Consider the following 15,694-nt stretch of genomic DNA (forward strand, 5'->3'; position numbering starts at 1 on the left):
GATGTAAGATGGCAGATCTAATACTGATAAAGGGAAATATAATAAGGAATGTAGCTGGAATACCATCAGTGTGATACTGTAAGAACAAGAGCTACACAAGATAGTGGATAGGTTGTAGGATATATAAAAAAAAAACAAATGTGAATGCACAGCAGGGTATCTCATTACAAGGTAAATGATATTGCAGAGGAATTATTAATATACTATAACATGGACACAGCCACCATATGAACTAAGATATAAAGCAAACTAAGCTAATTACATAAAGCAATTTCAATGGTATAAAGTTTACAGAATACAGAAATATGAGATGTAATAAGGTAGGATGCTGGACTCAAATGGAATAATGATATTCCAACAGACCTTCACTATAACCCGTTAGCATTTGAGATTGCAGATTAACATTTAGTGCGACAAATCCATATTAAGAGTAACAAATCACTAAATGATCAGATCCCTTATGCCTGGCTACTCATGAAATATGCAATATGGAGCTTGAAGGTATGGAAACATACGCGATTGTGAGATGTTAAAGCGTGCAAATGTATGATGCAGCGTGGAATGAAATGTAAAAAAAAAAAAACAGAATGGGAGTTAGCAATAAATTTAGATGTAGCGCCTATGTCAATGGCACCCTTCATTGTACGATGGGTCCTACTGGACCATCGTTTAACCCATGATACGGTATACAGACCCTATTATCAAAACCATGTAAACGTATATTGAACAGTGACATACAAGAGAATTAAAATCAAGTAAAAGATAAAGACAGAGACACAAAAATGGATGGGCTGCCATCAGTAACCTATGAAGTTCTATTCATTGCTTGGATAATGACTAAAACATTGATAAAAATAGATTTTTTTTTTTGTTTTAAAATGATTTCTCAAACCGTGATATGGTCAAATACAGGGTAACTGGACATGACCATGAAGACCATGAGCTTGAAACTAAAAACTTTACCCTCCGATATTTAAGATGCTGAAAAGGGAAAAAGAAAAAAAAAACTGATAAAATCTTAGAGAAAATAATAGTTTGATCAAAACAATGTTATCCAAATGAATCGATAACCCCATTGCGAGGTGTTATCGGTTCCTAATGCATTTCAGTAAACAGAGGCACAAATTTTATCATTAAACTCAATGGGTCTGCAGTTTACGATAGCATGAATGCAATGCTTGGTCTTTGTAGATGTAAAAGGGGGGATGGGTCTTCACCTTGATTCAACAGAGATTGAGGGAGCGCTACTGCAGGGTGAGTTGAATCTCCAGAGGTAGGTGAGAAAACTCCTGAATGCCAGCCGTTGGGGACTTGACTTTTGTAAGGAAGGAAGATGATGTCTTCACTAGGAGATTCCAGCCGATCAGCAGGAAGAAAGTTTGAGTCTCCCTCCTAAAAAGCTTGCGGATTGGGGCCTCCTTCTCCTGTAGCAGCAAAAGAAAACGATAACAGGGGGATTGGGAGCTAGGGTCAAGGAAATCGCCGATTGCCCCCTTTGAAAAGCTCGGTCGGTGGAAACTGGAAGAAGGAGGAAATAAAAGAAAAAGGGGAGATCTTCCGATGGGAGGAGAGGAAGGGAGACGATAAGGGGAGGATGGATGATCTTTTCGTAGGTTGGCTTCCCCCTTAAAAAAAAGTCGCAGATCCCTTTTTAATGAACAGCCTCCCCTTTTTCCCACAAAGTATGTTCTTTTTCCCTCCTTCTCAACCGATTTTGATAACTCTTTTAAAACCACTTTTTGAAATATTTTGAAAGGCTCGCCGTTTTGAGAGGGGGACGACTCCCTTTCTCCAGAAAATTTTTGAAAACTTAGGTAAAATAAGGTTTTTTGGGTAGGGTTTCACGGTGGCTCCATTTGGGGATGAAAAGTAAAAAAATGATTTAAAAAAAATGGATTTTGTTTTCCCTTTTTTTTTTTTAAGGTGGTGCCACCTCAACTGGATTTGAAAACTTTTTGAAGTAAAAAAAAAATTGTTTTTCTTTCAGAGGACTCTAGTGGGGTGCTGCCTATGCGTGGGACCCTTGGCTATTTTGTAAAATAAATAAATGAAAATTGAAAGGAGGGTTTTATAAATTGGTGCCACCTCTGGATGGGCACTGTTTCGGAAATAGGAGAAATATTGGAGAATTTGAGTGTGACACCACCTCAAGGTGGGCCCCACGTCATTTTGTTTTGAAATAAATTCAAAGTAAAATTTTTTGGAATTTTAATAATAGTAGGCTAGTTTAGAAAATACAAAAAAATGGGCTTGGTTTCAAAAACTAAAAAAAATGGTCCTTCAGGGCAAAATAAAAGATGTAGAGGTTTTATAAAGAAGTTCAAAGTCTTTTTGCAAAAGTTTTAAATAAAGTCCTCTAAATTTGAAATTGTGTCTCCCTCTTTCCAACTGATGAGATTTGAAAATCAATATTAAAAACCATCCAGAACGTTTTCTTGAGAAGACTTTTGTAATTCGGGGTCCTGGGGGTAAAATGGGAAGAATTGGTAATTTTAAAAACCCAGGGGTTTGAAATCAATTTTGAAATATTTAAAACTCAAATCTGGATTGACACTTTTGAAAATCAGGAGTTTTGGATCTCAGAATGACATGCTGTGCAGTGCGGTGATATGAAATGCTCATGCAATGCTATGCAAAGACATGTTTCCTGAAATGCTCCTCTGAATTAGGGCTAGGAAATTATAGCTTCTTTTCAAGAGTAGGATTTTGAAATTTTGCAGTTTTAAGCTATTTCTGAGTCTAAATAGAGAAATTTTGAGACTCGAGGATGAAATTTAGGACTTTCTGCAAGGTCTAAACTCAGAAAATGACCATTTTGCCCTTCATTGATTCCGGAGAACTGAAATGTGCTGATTGATGGAGATATTAGGAAGGTGAGTGAAAATTTGGGATGTTTACAAATCCCGATTCCCCTTCTTCTTCTTCCTATTTCTTTTCTTTAGGGCTCTCTTCCCCATCGACCAAGGAAGATCGATCCCACAGCTGAAGCCCCGTCCAATTGCCTTATAAATCCAGGGTTCCAGCAGAGTCACAGGTGAGTGATCGTCTCTTTATCCCTATTATTTCTTATTTTACGATGGTTGTTTTTCTTGTTCATCGCGCTTTTTCTTTTCTTGCAAATTTTCTTCATCCTCTGTGTTATGATTTTTTTTTTGTTAGATATACCTCTACTTGTTTCACATTTCCATTTTACTATTTGTCCAGAAGCATCATCCGTAGCGTCGATTTGCCTCTAGCAACATCGACCTACGCATTGCAACATTGATGGAATCTTAGCATTCCTACATTTGATTTATCTTCCTCTTGATTTTCTATTTACAAATCTTATTTGATCTTTATTTTCCCTGTTTTCATTTTTATTTTTTATTTTTCACCTTTTACTTTTGTATTTTTTTTCTTTCCTGCTGATATTATTGATTTCCCATTTCCATCTCTCATTTTACATCACATTCGACCCCTATGTTCCCACTGTGGTCACCATTTAAGTTTATGATGAATTAAGTCTACAATCGATGGTTGTAACATTAGATCTGTCTCATGGAGCATGCATTTAAATCTGTTGAGAATCAATATGCAGTCTTGAGGTTTATTTCAGGGCATCGATTATGAAAGTTTACATATTATATCCGTTGATTTAGATACGCCCTGTTCAAAGTTATCCTGCATTTTGCCTGCAATACACTCTACCTCTCGTGCCATCTGTGCCTATCCATCTGCTGCCTTGGCTAAAGACAGAGGGAAGTCCCTTGAGGCTCTAACCATAATGCCAGCATAAGTTTCAATAAAATTTATCATACTGGGTACACCTGTTGGAGTTCATAAGCTAGAAATTGACCTCCTATTAAAATATGAAAGATCTAGAAGGAATTGCTCTGTGAATCTTGTTGGGGTCTCCATTCTTGGCCTACATTGGCGTAGAAGGAGTGATTATGTGGAAACAGGAGTTGAAGTTCCTCGTTTCCACTCCAGCACCTTGAATAAACATTGAAATGTTGTTGAATCAGGATAATAATAGAGCCTGCGGACATTTATAGCTGCATCTAAGGTAATGTTCTTGATGAAGAGCCATAAGTTTTTTTCCATCTTCCCTAGATCTGTATGCTGAATATATTTCCAAGTTTGGTATGATAGATGATGTATTAAGAATTTTGAAGGTAATATATTTTTCTGTTTCTTAGATCTGTGCTCTTCAGAATTTTTTTTTCTTAGATAGTAAATTGTCCAATATATATATATATATATATATGGCTGTAGAGTCACTTTGATTCATTGTGAAATCCTCCTCTATCACATCGTTCTGGCTTCCAGCTTCACTTCTTATTATTTCTATAACACCCTTCACACTACCTTGCCCTCCTGTATATCACTAACCACCCATTTCCCTTGTATTTTCAATTTCTTTTTTTTTTTTAGTTAGCAAATGCATCAACATTTTATTTCTGTTCACATTTCATCTCTTAATATGCAATTTTTATCTTGATCATGTATTTCCATTTCTACACCTCACGTATGGTTATGTTTCTGCAATATATTTCCAATTCCCACCCTTTATGCTAGCGTGTTGTTGTTTTTATGGCTGTATGATCTTCGATTTACATATTCTTTCATTTACTTATCCTTGCATTTTGACTTATTTCTGTATCATCGGGTTTTCATCCTTCTAATGCTGTTACTCCATCATTCTGGATTGGAAACCCCATGTCGGTGAAGGAATTAGACAAGGTAATGTTGCTTCATGCAATAATCCCTTGCCTGAGAGAGAGTTTTTTTTTTGTTTTGCCAATTCTCAAAATCCAAAACAGAAGTTGTCTTCGATGTAATGAATATTGGTACAGATGGAAGTACCTATGGGGTTGAATTGTTTATCCCCTCTCTTGACTGCATATCGGAATAGGAGATTCGTCCAAGCGTGATGCCAAATTTCAATGACATCATGTAATGTTAAATAAGCCTGTTGTTTGCTGGTGACAAACCTGTGTAGAGTTCAACACATGAGTGAAGGTTCGTGTCTGCGGACTCAATCCTTTCACTGTGAGCTTTCAACTGACATAAGGCTGGTGACAGATCTCTGGGAGTTTTAGCTCATCAGAAGAGGCCTGTGGTGCTGGTTCGATCTTTTCATCATGAGCTCTCAAGCGACGTGGGGCTGGTAACAGACCCGTGGGGAGTTCAATTTGTGGGCAGAAGATGACATCGCCGATTTGCAACCTTTCATGTAATAACTTTCAGCACAGATAGTGTTACACACATATGGTATTAATTCCCCAGCCATTCCACCTGTTACCCAGCATCTCTAGTATCTCACGAGATGCTAACACCTCCTGGGCACTCAAATAGCATTTCACGTGTATCAACAGCAGCCCAGGGGCTGCTGTTATCTCATTAGCATTAACCATAGCATATGGGCTATGGTCACACCATTATCGTCTTTCTGCAACCAAGCCCACTGCCCTCATAGTGGCAACCCATTTGTCACTTTCCTACTAATCATACACTCATTCACCAAGAATATCCTTCACAATACCTCATCCCTTGTTGCACTGCACTTCCACCCTATTCACCTGTACACCCCTGTCAATACCTATGTATCACGGCTACCTAATCCACCTTGACATCTCTAGCTCTTATACATTGTGGTACCTACAGCAGGATCATCCAATCCATTCCAGCCCTTCCATCTTCCCATTGTTTATTGTTATAGTCCATCCTACCCCTGCCATATACCAATTACCCTACCTTCATGACTGCAACTACAACAACAATTGCATTTATTTCCTGCATTTGACTTTACCACCCACATCTGGCATATTCCACTTGCAGTCCCTGCATAATCTTTGCTATAACTTCATTGCATCTCATCCACCTCCATCAATAGATGTACGGATGACTTTGGGGTAGATCTATTCAGATTTCCATTTTAGATTAAGGCATGGCATATGCCTCTCCCATATAGGTCTTCATTGGTCTTAAGCAGATAGATGTAGCTTTTCATTTAGCTTAAGGCATTTCATATGCCTTTCTCATATCGATCTCCATCATATTCACATATGTATTTTCCCCTTAATGTGAGGCTTGCCATATGCATTTCTAATTTAAACATGAGAATAGCATGTTGTATATGTATTCACCACTAGGATAGGCATAAGCATTTGTATTTTCAATATAATATCTTCCATTTCCTTCTACATTTACATTATGCTAACTTAGTTTTTGCAGGAAATGTACAGAAATTGCTACTTTCTCTCCTGGAATTAGAGACACTAGTAATTTTAAAATTCAATAGCTAGATATCAATGAGAAAAACTTTATTTTCCCGCTCTAGATTAGAATGTATGTACATATAAATCTTAAATTGCCTGTTTTCATATCATTTTTTCCTTATATGGCAAAATTTCACAAATGGGTACACGAATGGCACATGCACCATTTTATAAAAGGTGATTAAATCCTAAGTTGATGATTTGCATCAATGGCCATAGTCATGGTGTGAACAAAACTTATGATTTTCATCTTTTATGGAATAACACTGGATCTATACTGGATCTTTTTTAAAAAATCATCATATTTTGAACTCTATAAAGGCATCAAAATGTGTTTTATTCTTCACTTGAATTTAAATATGATTACTATGTAATACATTTAATGACCATAGTGAGAGATGTATTGTATTTTCAATCCTATTTTAATTCACTTATAGAATGAAATATGCTTTTCAAATTCAATTTCAAATTCTTTAATTCATTTCATCATTTAGGCTAGAACTATATCATATTTTCAAACATTCTTTTTCAAAATCCAAGTGATTTTGAGATATATGTTTCCAAATATCTTCTTCATTTCTTAAATCAAACCTTCAATTTTTATTTTAAATTCATTTTTTCTCAATTCTATCACATTTTAAATTCAAATTTCAATTTCAAAGTCCAGTTTGACTTTAAAATTTCAAAATTTATTTTTAAATTCAAAAATTCAATTTTCCATTCAAATCGAATTTCAAAGTTCAATTCAACTTTGAAATTCCAAATTCATCTTTAGAATTCTATTTCAAATTCAAATTCAACATTTGAGATCAAAGTTCAATTTAACTTTGAAATTTCCAGATTCATCTCCTGGTTCAAGTTTCATTCTCTATCCTTCCTTTCAAATTTCAAAAGTTAATTTAAGACCTCTCAGACCCAATTCCAGGTTTCATCTGTATCTATGAAATCCAATCTGATCTTTAAATTCCATGGGGATTTCTAAAATCCACTTCAGATTCAACATGGATTCTCAAATTCAATTCCGGATTTCTCAAAATCTGATTTTTCACTTTTAAATTCAACTTGGATATTTTAAAGATCCAAATCCAAATTCAATTTAGATCTGAAAACCCAAAATCCAGACTCCAGATCCAACTTCATTTAGGATTCTAGATTTCAGATTCAACTCCATCTTGGATTCTAGACTTCGAATCCAATTTCATTTAGGATTCCAGATTTCAAATCCAATCTCATATTGGATTCCAGACTTCTGATCCAATGTCATTTAGGATTCCAGATTTCGGATTCAAATCCATCTTGAAATCCAGATCTAAAAATCCAATCCCATTTTCAAATTCCACCTAGACCTTAGATCCATTCTAAATTCAAACTTCAATTCTAGAATTTCACTCCATTTCTTAAATACCATCTTGACTTTCAATCCATTCTTTTTTGAGGTCCATATTCAACTTTCAATTCTTATTTTCTAAACTCCCTTCTTCGAATTTAGGTTCACATCAATCTTTGATTATTTCAAAACTCAAGATCTATTCTAAATCTTAAGTTAGAAAATCTAACTTCTCCAAGTCCGTCTTCAACTTTTAAAAACCATTTCTTCATCATATTCTTCATAATTTCAAAAACACTTGGATAAAATTTCTGAAATCTTCTAAAAAGAGCATACATCTTTTGCATCTACACACGCAAGATTCTTTGTGCATTTTCTAGTCTTAGAATAAATTCTTAGACAATATTAAGGCAAAGCAAAAAGGCATAAGTTCGATCCTTGGTTCGATTACCCATGGTAAAGGCACCAGGAACGGTCGAACCTCGTACCGACGAGCGAGCCCCATCTCCCAATTTTCCCCGCAAATATTTTAAAAAATGGAGGCGAGTAATCTTTTAAATCTTTTTTTTCAAAATTAAGGTCAAGTGAGAGCTTCACAAAAGAGTTCCTCTCTCTCTTCTTTTCTTTTCTCTTCTCTTTTCTTTTCGTTCTTTTATTTTCCTCTTCAAAAAGGGAAAATAGAGGCTGAAAAGGAAAAGAGAAGGAAGAGAGAGAAATACAAGAGGAAAAATTTTGTGATGATCACAAAAGTTGGCGACCGAGATGGGACTCATCTTCGTTCGATCGAATTTGTGCCTTTTGCTTTGCTTTGATATTATCTAAGTCTTTATTCTACAAATGTTAGCTTCATTTTCATGCAAACCTTAGGAGCCTAGACTATGTCCTAGCTGACATAATGCATATAGGATCTAAGTATGGTTTGATAGGACCATATTGAGGAGATTATTCCATGATCACTTAGACTTAGGTTTGAAATACAACTCTCCTCAATTCTAGGGATTGAATGCAAACAATGTATGCAAGTGTATGTTTCTCTTCATTTTAAATCTATCTATTTAGGACTTGCATTAGAGCCATCTGATTTCTTGAATGTTGAACATGTTTTGAAAACATCCCTACCTATATTGTTCCGGTCTTCACATTGTTGGGCTATCTCACTGAACCATAGTTTGGGAAAGAGCCTCACAACTGGACCACTTATTTGGGTTAGCGCCCCCTACCATGTTCCTAAGGGCCATAGTCTGAGGTATATAGGTAGGTGCTCAAGGATGTTGGGAAGCCATTACCTTAGAACCAGAGAAATATTCTTATGCCACGTACTTCGAGCTTCGGCTTGAGTATATCGGCATATCTTGATTGGAATCAGATGATCTGAACCTTAGAGTTAGGATTAAAGTCCTACGAGCCTTTTCAAATATTGCATTTAGAGTCAGCTTCTAGGAAGTGCTATTTTGTGCATCATTGCTTGTATAATTTGATTATTTTGTAGATATTATCTTGAAAATTCTTATTTTTCAAAACCTTGGATGTTTTTCACAGAAATTCTTTTATTTTCTCAAAAATCCAGGATTGCATATTTCTTATTTCTGTATTCCTTCATAATTTTCTTAAACCCTGGACATTCTTTTAAGTTTTTCCTCTATCTTTTAAAAGTCCAGGCGTATTTTTCTTTCTCTTCTGATTTATTTGATTCTTTTAATCCTGCCTGCAATTTTTCAAAATATTCAGGTCTTGTCATCCATCTTCAAAATACTCTTCTTTGTATATTCTGTCTTCTTCATATAAAATCCCTTTTATCAGGAGATCTCTTTTGAATCTTTTAAACTTTTTCTTTACTATCTCTTTTCCTTTCAAAAAAAATCTTCGATCTGAACTCTTCCTTTATTCTTCAGAAAACATCGACATTCCATCATGGTTCAGACAAGAGCAGGGAGGAGGGCAGCTCAGCAGCACAATGACAGTGAAGTGGAGGAAGTGAACTCTCCTAGATTATCCCGGAAACATGATTCAGAATAGGATGATGTCGACTCAGCAATGTACAAGATATTCCAAAAGATGATGGCAAAAATGATGTCTGAACAAGCTGGGGCAGGTGTAAACACCCCAAATTTTCACACTTATCCAGTGCTTACATTTCATGTGTCATTGCTTATCATTGCATGAATTCAGCATATCATTGCATTGCATAGCATAGCATTGCATGTCATTATATCTCATCTTCGAGATCCAACACTCCTGTTTTCAAAATATTCAATCCAGATTTGAGTTTTAAAACTTTTCTTTCAAAAATCAATTTTAAAACCTGGGTTTTTAATCAACATTGTGTCATTTTGCCAACCCCCAGGATCTTATATTTTGAAGTATTTTCTCAGAAAACAATCTGGATTCATTTCAAACTCAATTTCAATTGATTTCAATTATCAGATGAGACCCATTTAGGTAGTGTCGCTTCTGGATTCCTTCATTTATCAAAAATCTCAAAAATGTTAGAGTCCTAATTGGATAAGGACTCTTTTTTCAGAGTCCTAGTCGGATCAAAACTCTACTTTTCACTACCTTTTTACCTGTTTTCGGAGAAAACCTTTCAAAATCTTCTGTTTTGGCCAAAATCTTAGAGTCCTAGTTGGATCAGGACTCTTCTTCAGAGTTTTAATCGGATTAGAACTCTAATCTTTCATAACCATTTTTAATCAAATCTTTCAAAATGAGTCAGAAACTCAGAGTTTTAGTCAAAACAGGACTCTGTTCAGAGAGTCCTAGTTGGATCAGGACTCCGATCCTGATTTCAAATTTTGAAAGAATCTTTCAAAAATCTTTTCATCTATCAAAACTGTTGCACTTTTATCAAAGAATTTTAAAATTCTGAGGTTTTATCTCAGAGTCTTGATCAAATCAGGACTCTACCCCAGAGTCCTGATTGAAGTAGGATTCTATCCAAAATTGATTTTCTCACTTCATTTTCACTGGTTTTCAAAAGCTTTGCTTAAATTCCATCACTTACTTATCAGAAAATCCAACAATATAAGAGTCCTAGTTCAATCAGGACTTTGTTCTCAGAGTCTCAGTTGAATCAGAACTCTGGTTTATTCTAATATTTGTTATTATTTTAACTGTTTTCACAAGTTCTTTCAACTGTTTTTCAGAAAATACAAAAAAAAATCTAGAGTTTTAGTCCGATCAGGACTCTGTCCCAGAGTCCCAGTCCAGTCAAGAGTCTATTTTGAAGTCTGTTTTTATTCCATTTTTCATTTGTTTCCATTCATTTTCAAAAAAAAATTAGGTCATTTTGCAGAGTCCAGTTAGATCAGGACTCTATGTCAGAGTTCTGATCGAGTTAGGAGTCTAACCCTGACTGTATTTTCTGACTTGTTTCACCATTTTCTGATAAAATCTTTCAAAAACCTGTCATTTGGCTTTTTAAAATCTAAAATCTCAGAATCCTAAGAGTTCAGAACTCTAACCTGGAGTTCCAGTTCGCCTGAGACTCTATTTTCAAAAATCTTGAATTTTAATTATTAATTTTAACCTCCTTTCAAAGGTATTTTCATTGTTTATTTAAAAATTTGCAAAAATCGATGTGGGCCCACTCAGTTGGAACCACATCCAGAGGGGTTTTGACCCAGTTAGAACCCTATGACATTTCAAAACTTTTAATTTCAAGCTTACTTTTGAAAATCTTTTGAAAACTTTCGCAATTTCAAGTTTTAAAATCATTTTTTTTTTTGAAAAACTCAAGTAGGGCCCACTCGAGGTGGCGCCATATTCGAGTAAGTCAGGGCTAGACCAGGGTTAGTCAGTGTCTTGGTTAGTGTCAGAAGTTTAGAAGAGTCAAAACCATTTTGAAAACTCATTTTGAAAAATAGTTTTTAAAACTAGTGTTTTTAAATGTTTTTAAAGGTGTTTTAAAAACCCAAATGTGAAGGATGCCAAGTGGCATCACATTTGGGGGATTTCTAGGATAGACTAGGGGTTAATTAGGCATTAGTTTAGATAATTTAGGCTAGGGGTAGGATAGTAACTACACCCCAAAATCGCCCCCCCCCCTTAGAGAGTCCAAGTTTTTTAAAAAACTTGATTTTTAAACCTAATTTCTTTTTATAAATAGAAAGAGAGAGGGGGACGATTTTCACTATTCACCTTTGAGGTTTCTTGGAGCTTCTCTCTCCTCTCCAGCCCTTCCTCCATTGCTGCAACTCCAAGGTATGAACTTCTTTACTTTTATTTATTTTATTTAATGTTTTAATGCTTTAAACCTAGATTTAGCCTTGGATGCTCCTCCTTATGAAGATTCAACCATGATCCAACCTCAAGAACCATCAAGAATGGTCCAAGAAGATGATCTAACCCTGTTTTGTGTGATTTACGGGGATTTTAATCCATTAAAAGTGATTTAAGTATGATTCTTTGCATTATTAACCAATAAAATACATGATTTACCCTTTTAATGGGTCAAATTCATGTGTTTAAGGGTGAAATCAAATTCCAGCCATTGATTCCTTGATTTTATTTTATTTATTTGTTTATTCATGTTTATTTTACATTTTTCAGCATATAATAATTTTTATTTACTGTTTTATGGTTTGTTTTATTGTTTTTCATTAGTTATTGCATGATTTCTTAAGTTTCTTAGATTTCTGTGTGTTTTTTAGTTTAGAACAGTAAAAAGCATGCTGTTTCAGATTGAAATATTCGTTGTTATTACTGATTTTTTTATATGTGATGCATGCATATCTAAAAAAACTACTGTAAAAAAATCAGAGGTTTTGGGCCTCGGAAACCCTGTCAGAAAAATCAGACATCAAATCGGGTTTTTAAATCTTTAAAATCGAAGTTAAAATCAAGAAGGTAACTTGCTGTGATGATATTTTTCTCATCTTATATTCGATTTTAGATCTGTAAAGTGCCATAGATTAATATTGATTAGATCTAGCTACTGTAAAATTTTTAGAATTTTGGATTGCTGTTTAGTATTTTTCCTCTGTCAGAGATTCTGATTTTCAATTTAACACTCATTAGGGTTTACGAAAACCCTAATCAGACTTGTGTTATTCATAAATCCCAAACCAAAGATCCGATTCAGGATCTGTAAAAAGTGAGTATTGTTATTTTTTTGTCTAATGTTTACTTCTAAAATATCAGATATTTTAGATCAGTATTTCTATTTATCTCGAAATTATCAATTGAAAGTATCTGTTTTAACCCCTGTTAGATTTGTTAGATTTTAGTTCAGATTTCCGGAAGGGTTTCTCCCTAACCGGAGATGATTTTCCGATCTGTAAATTGGGAAATCTTTGTTTTTCTTCCTAGTTTGTCTCTGTAAAATTTCATAGATTTTCATGAAAGATTGACCCCTGATTCGGGTCTAACTCTGAAACTGGTTGGTGAACTAGGTCAAAATAGCATATTTTTAGGGTTTGATGCAGTTTTCGGGTTAATTTAATGTCAAAAAAATATTTTTATAATTCTAATTCAAAATTAGGGTTATAAAAAGTGTAGGTACCAAATTTGATGAATTTTGGAATCTGATTGATGGCTGAATTAAGCAAATTGCAAAACCGGGTTCCTGAAAGATCCAAAAACACTGCCAAAATCACAGTTTTTGTGATATTCTTGGATTTTTGTGCATAAGCATATATTTTTAGGGTTTAATCATATTCATAATCATATTAGGATACTTTAGGTTTAATTTGATGCTCATTTGATTTCATTTAGTGCATAAAACCTAAGTTTTACCAAAATTTATTTCAAAAAACCCTGATTTCAAGGCCATAGTCTTGCTATCAGGGGCAATTTGGTCATTTGACCTCAATTTTGAAATCCCTAACCCTAATTTCCATATTTTTAATCATGTCACATCATATTTAGTTTGATTCATCATTATTTATATTTCAAAACTTGCACTTTACCAAATGTCTTTCTGAAAACCTTAATTTCAGGGCCATAGTCTTGTTATTAGGGATATTTTGGTCATTTTGACCCCAATTTCGAAATTTCATATCTTATCTTCCTTATTTATTCAATTTTATTTCATACTTTATCATTTTGATTTAATGGAATCATGGCAAAAAGGCTTATATCTAGCAAAATCCAGCAATTTCCTGATATTGCTGGATAAATCTAGAAAAGCCAACATATCATCACAAACAAAGTTTTCTAGTTTTGCAGGTACATTGAAGACTTTATTTTTCATGTATTTAAATTTCAATAGTGATGTAAACTAAATTAAACTTTGGAATAAGAATTTACATTTCCTGCTTAGCTTAGGCAGCATTGCATATAGTTTATTTTTTTTAAATAATGTTAATGTGTGATGGATGATGATTCATGCATATTCAAACTCACTATGGTCTACACGAATGGCACATACACTAGCTTTTATGAAGTTTATAAACTTGGTGGAATTCGTATTTATGGCCATAGTCAGAATATGAAGGATATCTAGATTTATGATCTTCACATTAGCCACATTCAGCCTACACTCTTAGGCTAATTTCAAAATGCACTGCATTTCTCAAAAATACAAAGAGTTTTTCCCAAATCCTAAAAATCATATTCATTCATTTCATGAATTTTCCAATTCCAATTCAAATTCCAAGTCAAAGGAATCAAATTCTTCAAAATTTCCTAAGTCTTATTCAAAATCGATTTTCTCAAAATATGGATTTGCCAATGATATTTCAAGTATTTCCCAAGTTCCAAATTCGATTTTCTAAGTTAGATTTTCAATTTCAAAGTTTGAATTCAAAGAAATCGAGTTTTTCAAAGTTATTTCACATTTCTCAAAATCGATTTTCACAAAATCCTTATATTTCTTCAGAAATCGATTTTCACTTTCTCAAATACATCATCTCAAAAATAATTCACAATTTTCAAAGAGTTTATTTTCCAAGAATCTTCCAAATATTTTCCAATCTTTGAAGCAAACATCATGTTTTCAAATATGCATTTTTAGAAATTCATAGCACATGCCTGATTCTTTGTGCATTTAGGAATTAGAATATGGTTTAGACAAGTTGAACAAAGCAAAGCATTTGATTGATCCTTGGTTCAATTACCCCTGGTAAAGGCGCCATGAACAGTTGAATCTCGTACCGACAGGCGAGTCCCATTCTTCGGAATAATCCCGCATTTTAAAAACAGAGGCGAGTTATTTTCAAAATCTTTTTCAAAGGTCAGTTTGATTTGCAAAAGTAAAATTTTGCAATGATAACAGGTTTTGCGACCGTGATGGGACCTGTCTTCGCCTGATCAATCTAATGCTCTGCTTAGTTCAAATTGTCAAAATCGTATTCCATAGAATGTCAGCTTTTATTTAAATAATGTCATGTGAACCTAGGAGCCTAGACTTGAACCCAGCTGACATGGATTGCATATAGACTAGGCATGGTTTGGTAGGACCATATTGAGGAGGAAATTATTCATGCTCACATAGACTTAGGTCTAATACAACACTCCTCAATCTAGGTTTGTATGAAAACAATGTTTGCTTCTTCAAATTTTTCAAAATCTATCTCTTTAGGACTTAGAACCTTCTATTTGCTTGCATGTGCTCATATTTTTCAAAAACCACCCCATCTATATTGTCCCGGTCTTCACGTTGCTGGGTTCTCTTCCAGAACCATAGTTCGGGACAGACCCTCACAACTGGGCTACCTATTTGGGTGAAAACCCCCTGCCACGTACCAAGGGCCATAGTCCAACGTATATCGGCAGGTGCTCAAGGATGTTGGAAAACTTGAACCTAGAACCGGAGGAATTGATTTTATGCCACGTACATCGAGCCTTGGCTTGAGTATATAGGCATAGCATGATTGGACACAGATGATCTGAACCTTAGAGTTAGGATTAAGGTCCTACAGCTATTTCAAAATTTGTGCATCTAGAGTCAGCTTTTAGGGAATGTTGTATGTGCATACTTGTTGTAATTGAATGTGTTATAGTCATTTCTTTGTTATTTTCCATATTTTCCCAATTTTCTAAAATACTGGACGACTTTTCAAAAATCCCCAATCCATGTCCATGTACTGTCCATGTTTTAAACCCTGGACGATTTTCAAAATACTCCATTTTATGAAGTACTTCCTTATATTTCATTAAACCCTGGACG

The sequence above is a fragment of the Nuphar pumila genome, chromosome 4 (assembly GCF_984573655.1).
Source record: "Nuphar pumila chromosome 4, dmNupPumi1.hap1.1, whole genome shotgun sequence".
In the NCBI taxonomy this organism is placed as follows: domain Eukaryota; kingdom Viridiplantae; phylum Streptophyta; class Magnoliopsida; order Nymphaeales; family Nymphaeaceae; genus Nuphar; species Nuphar pumila.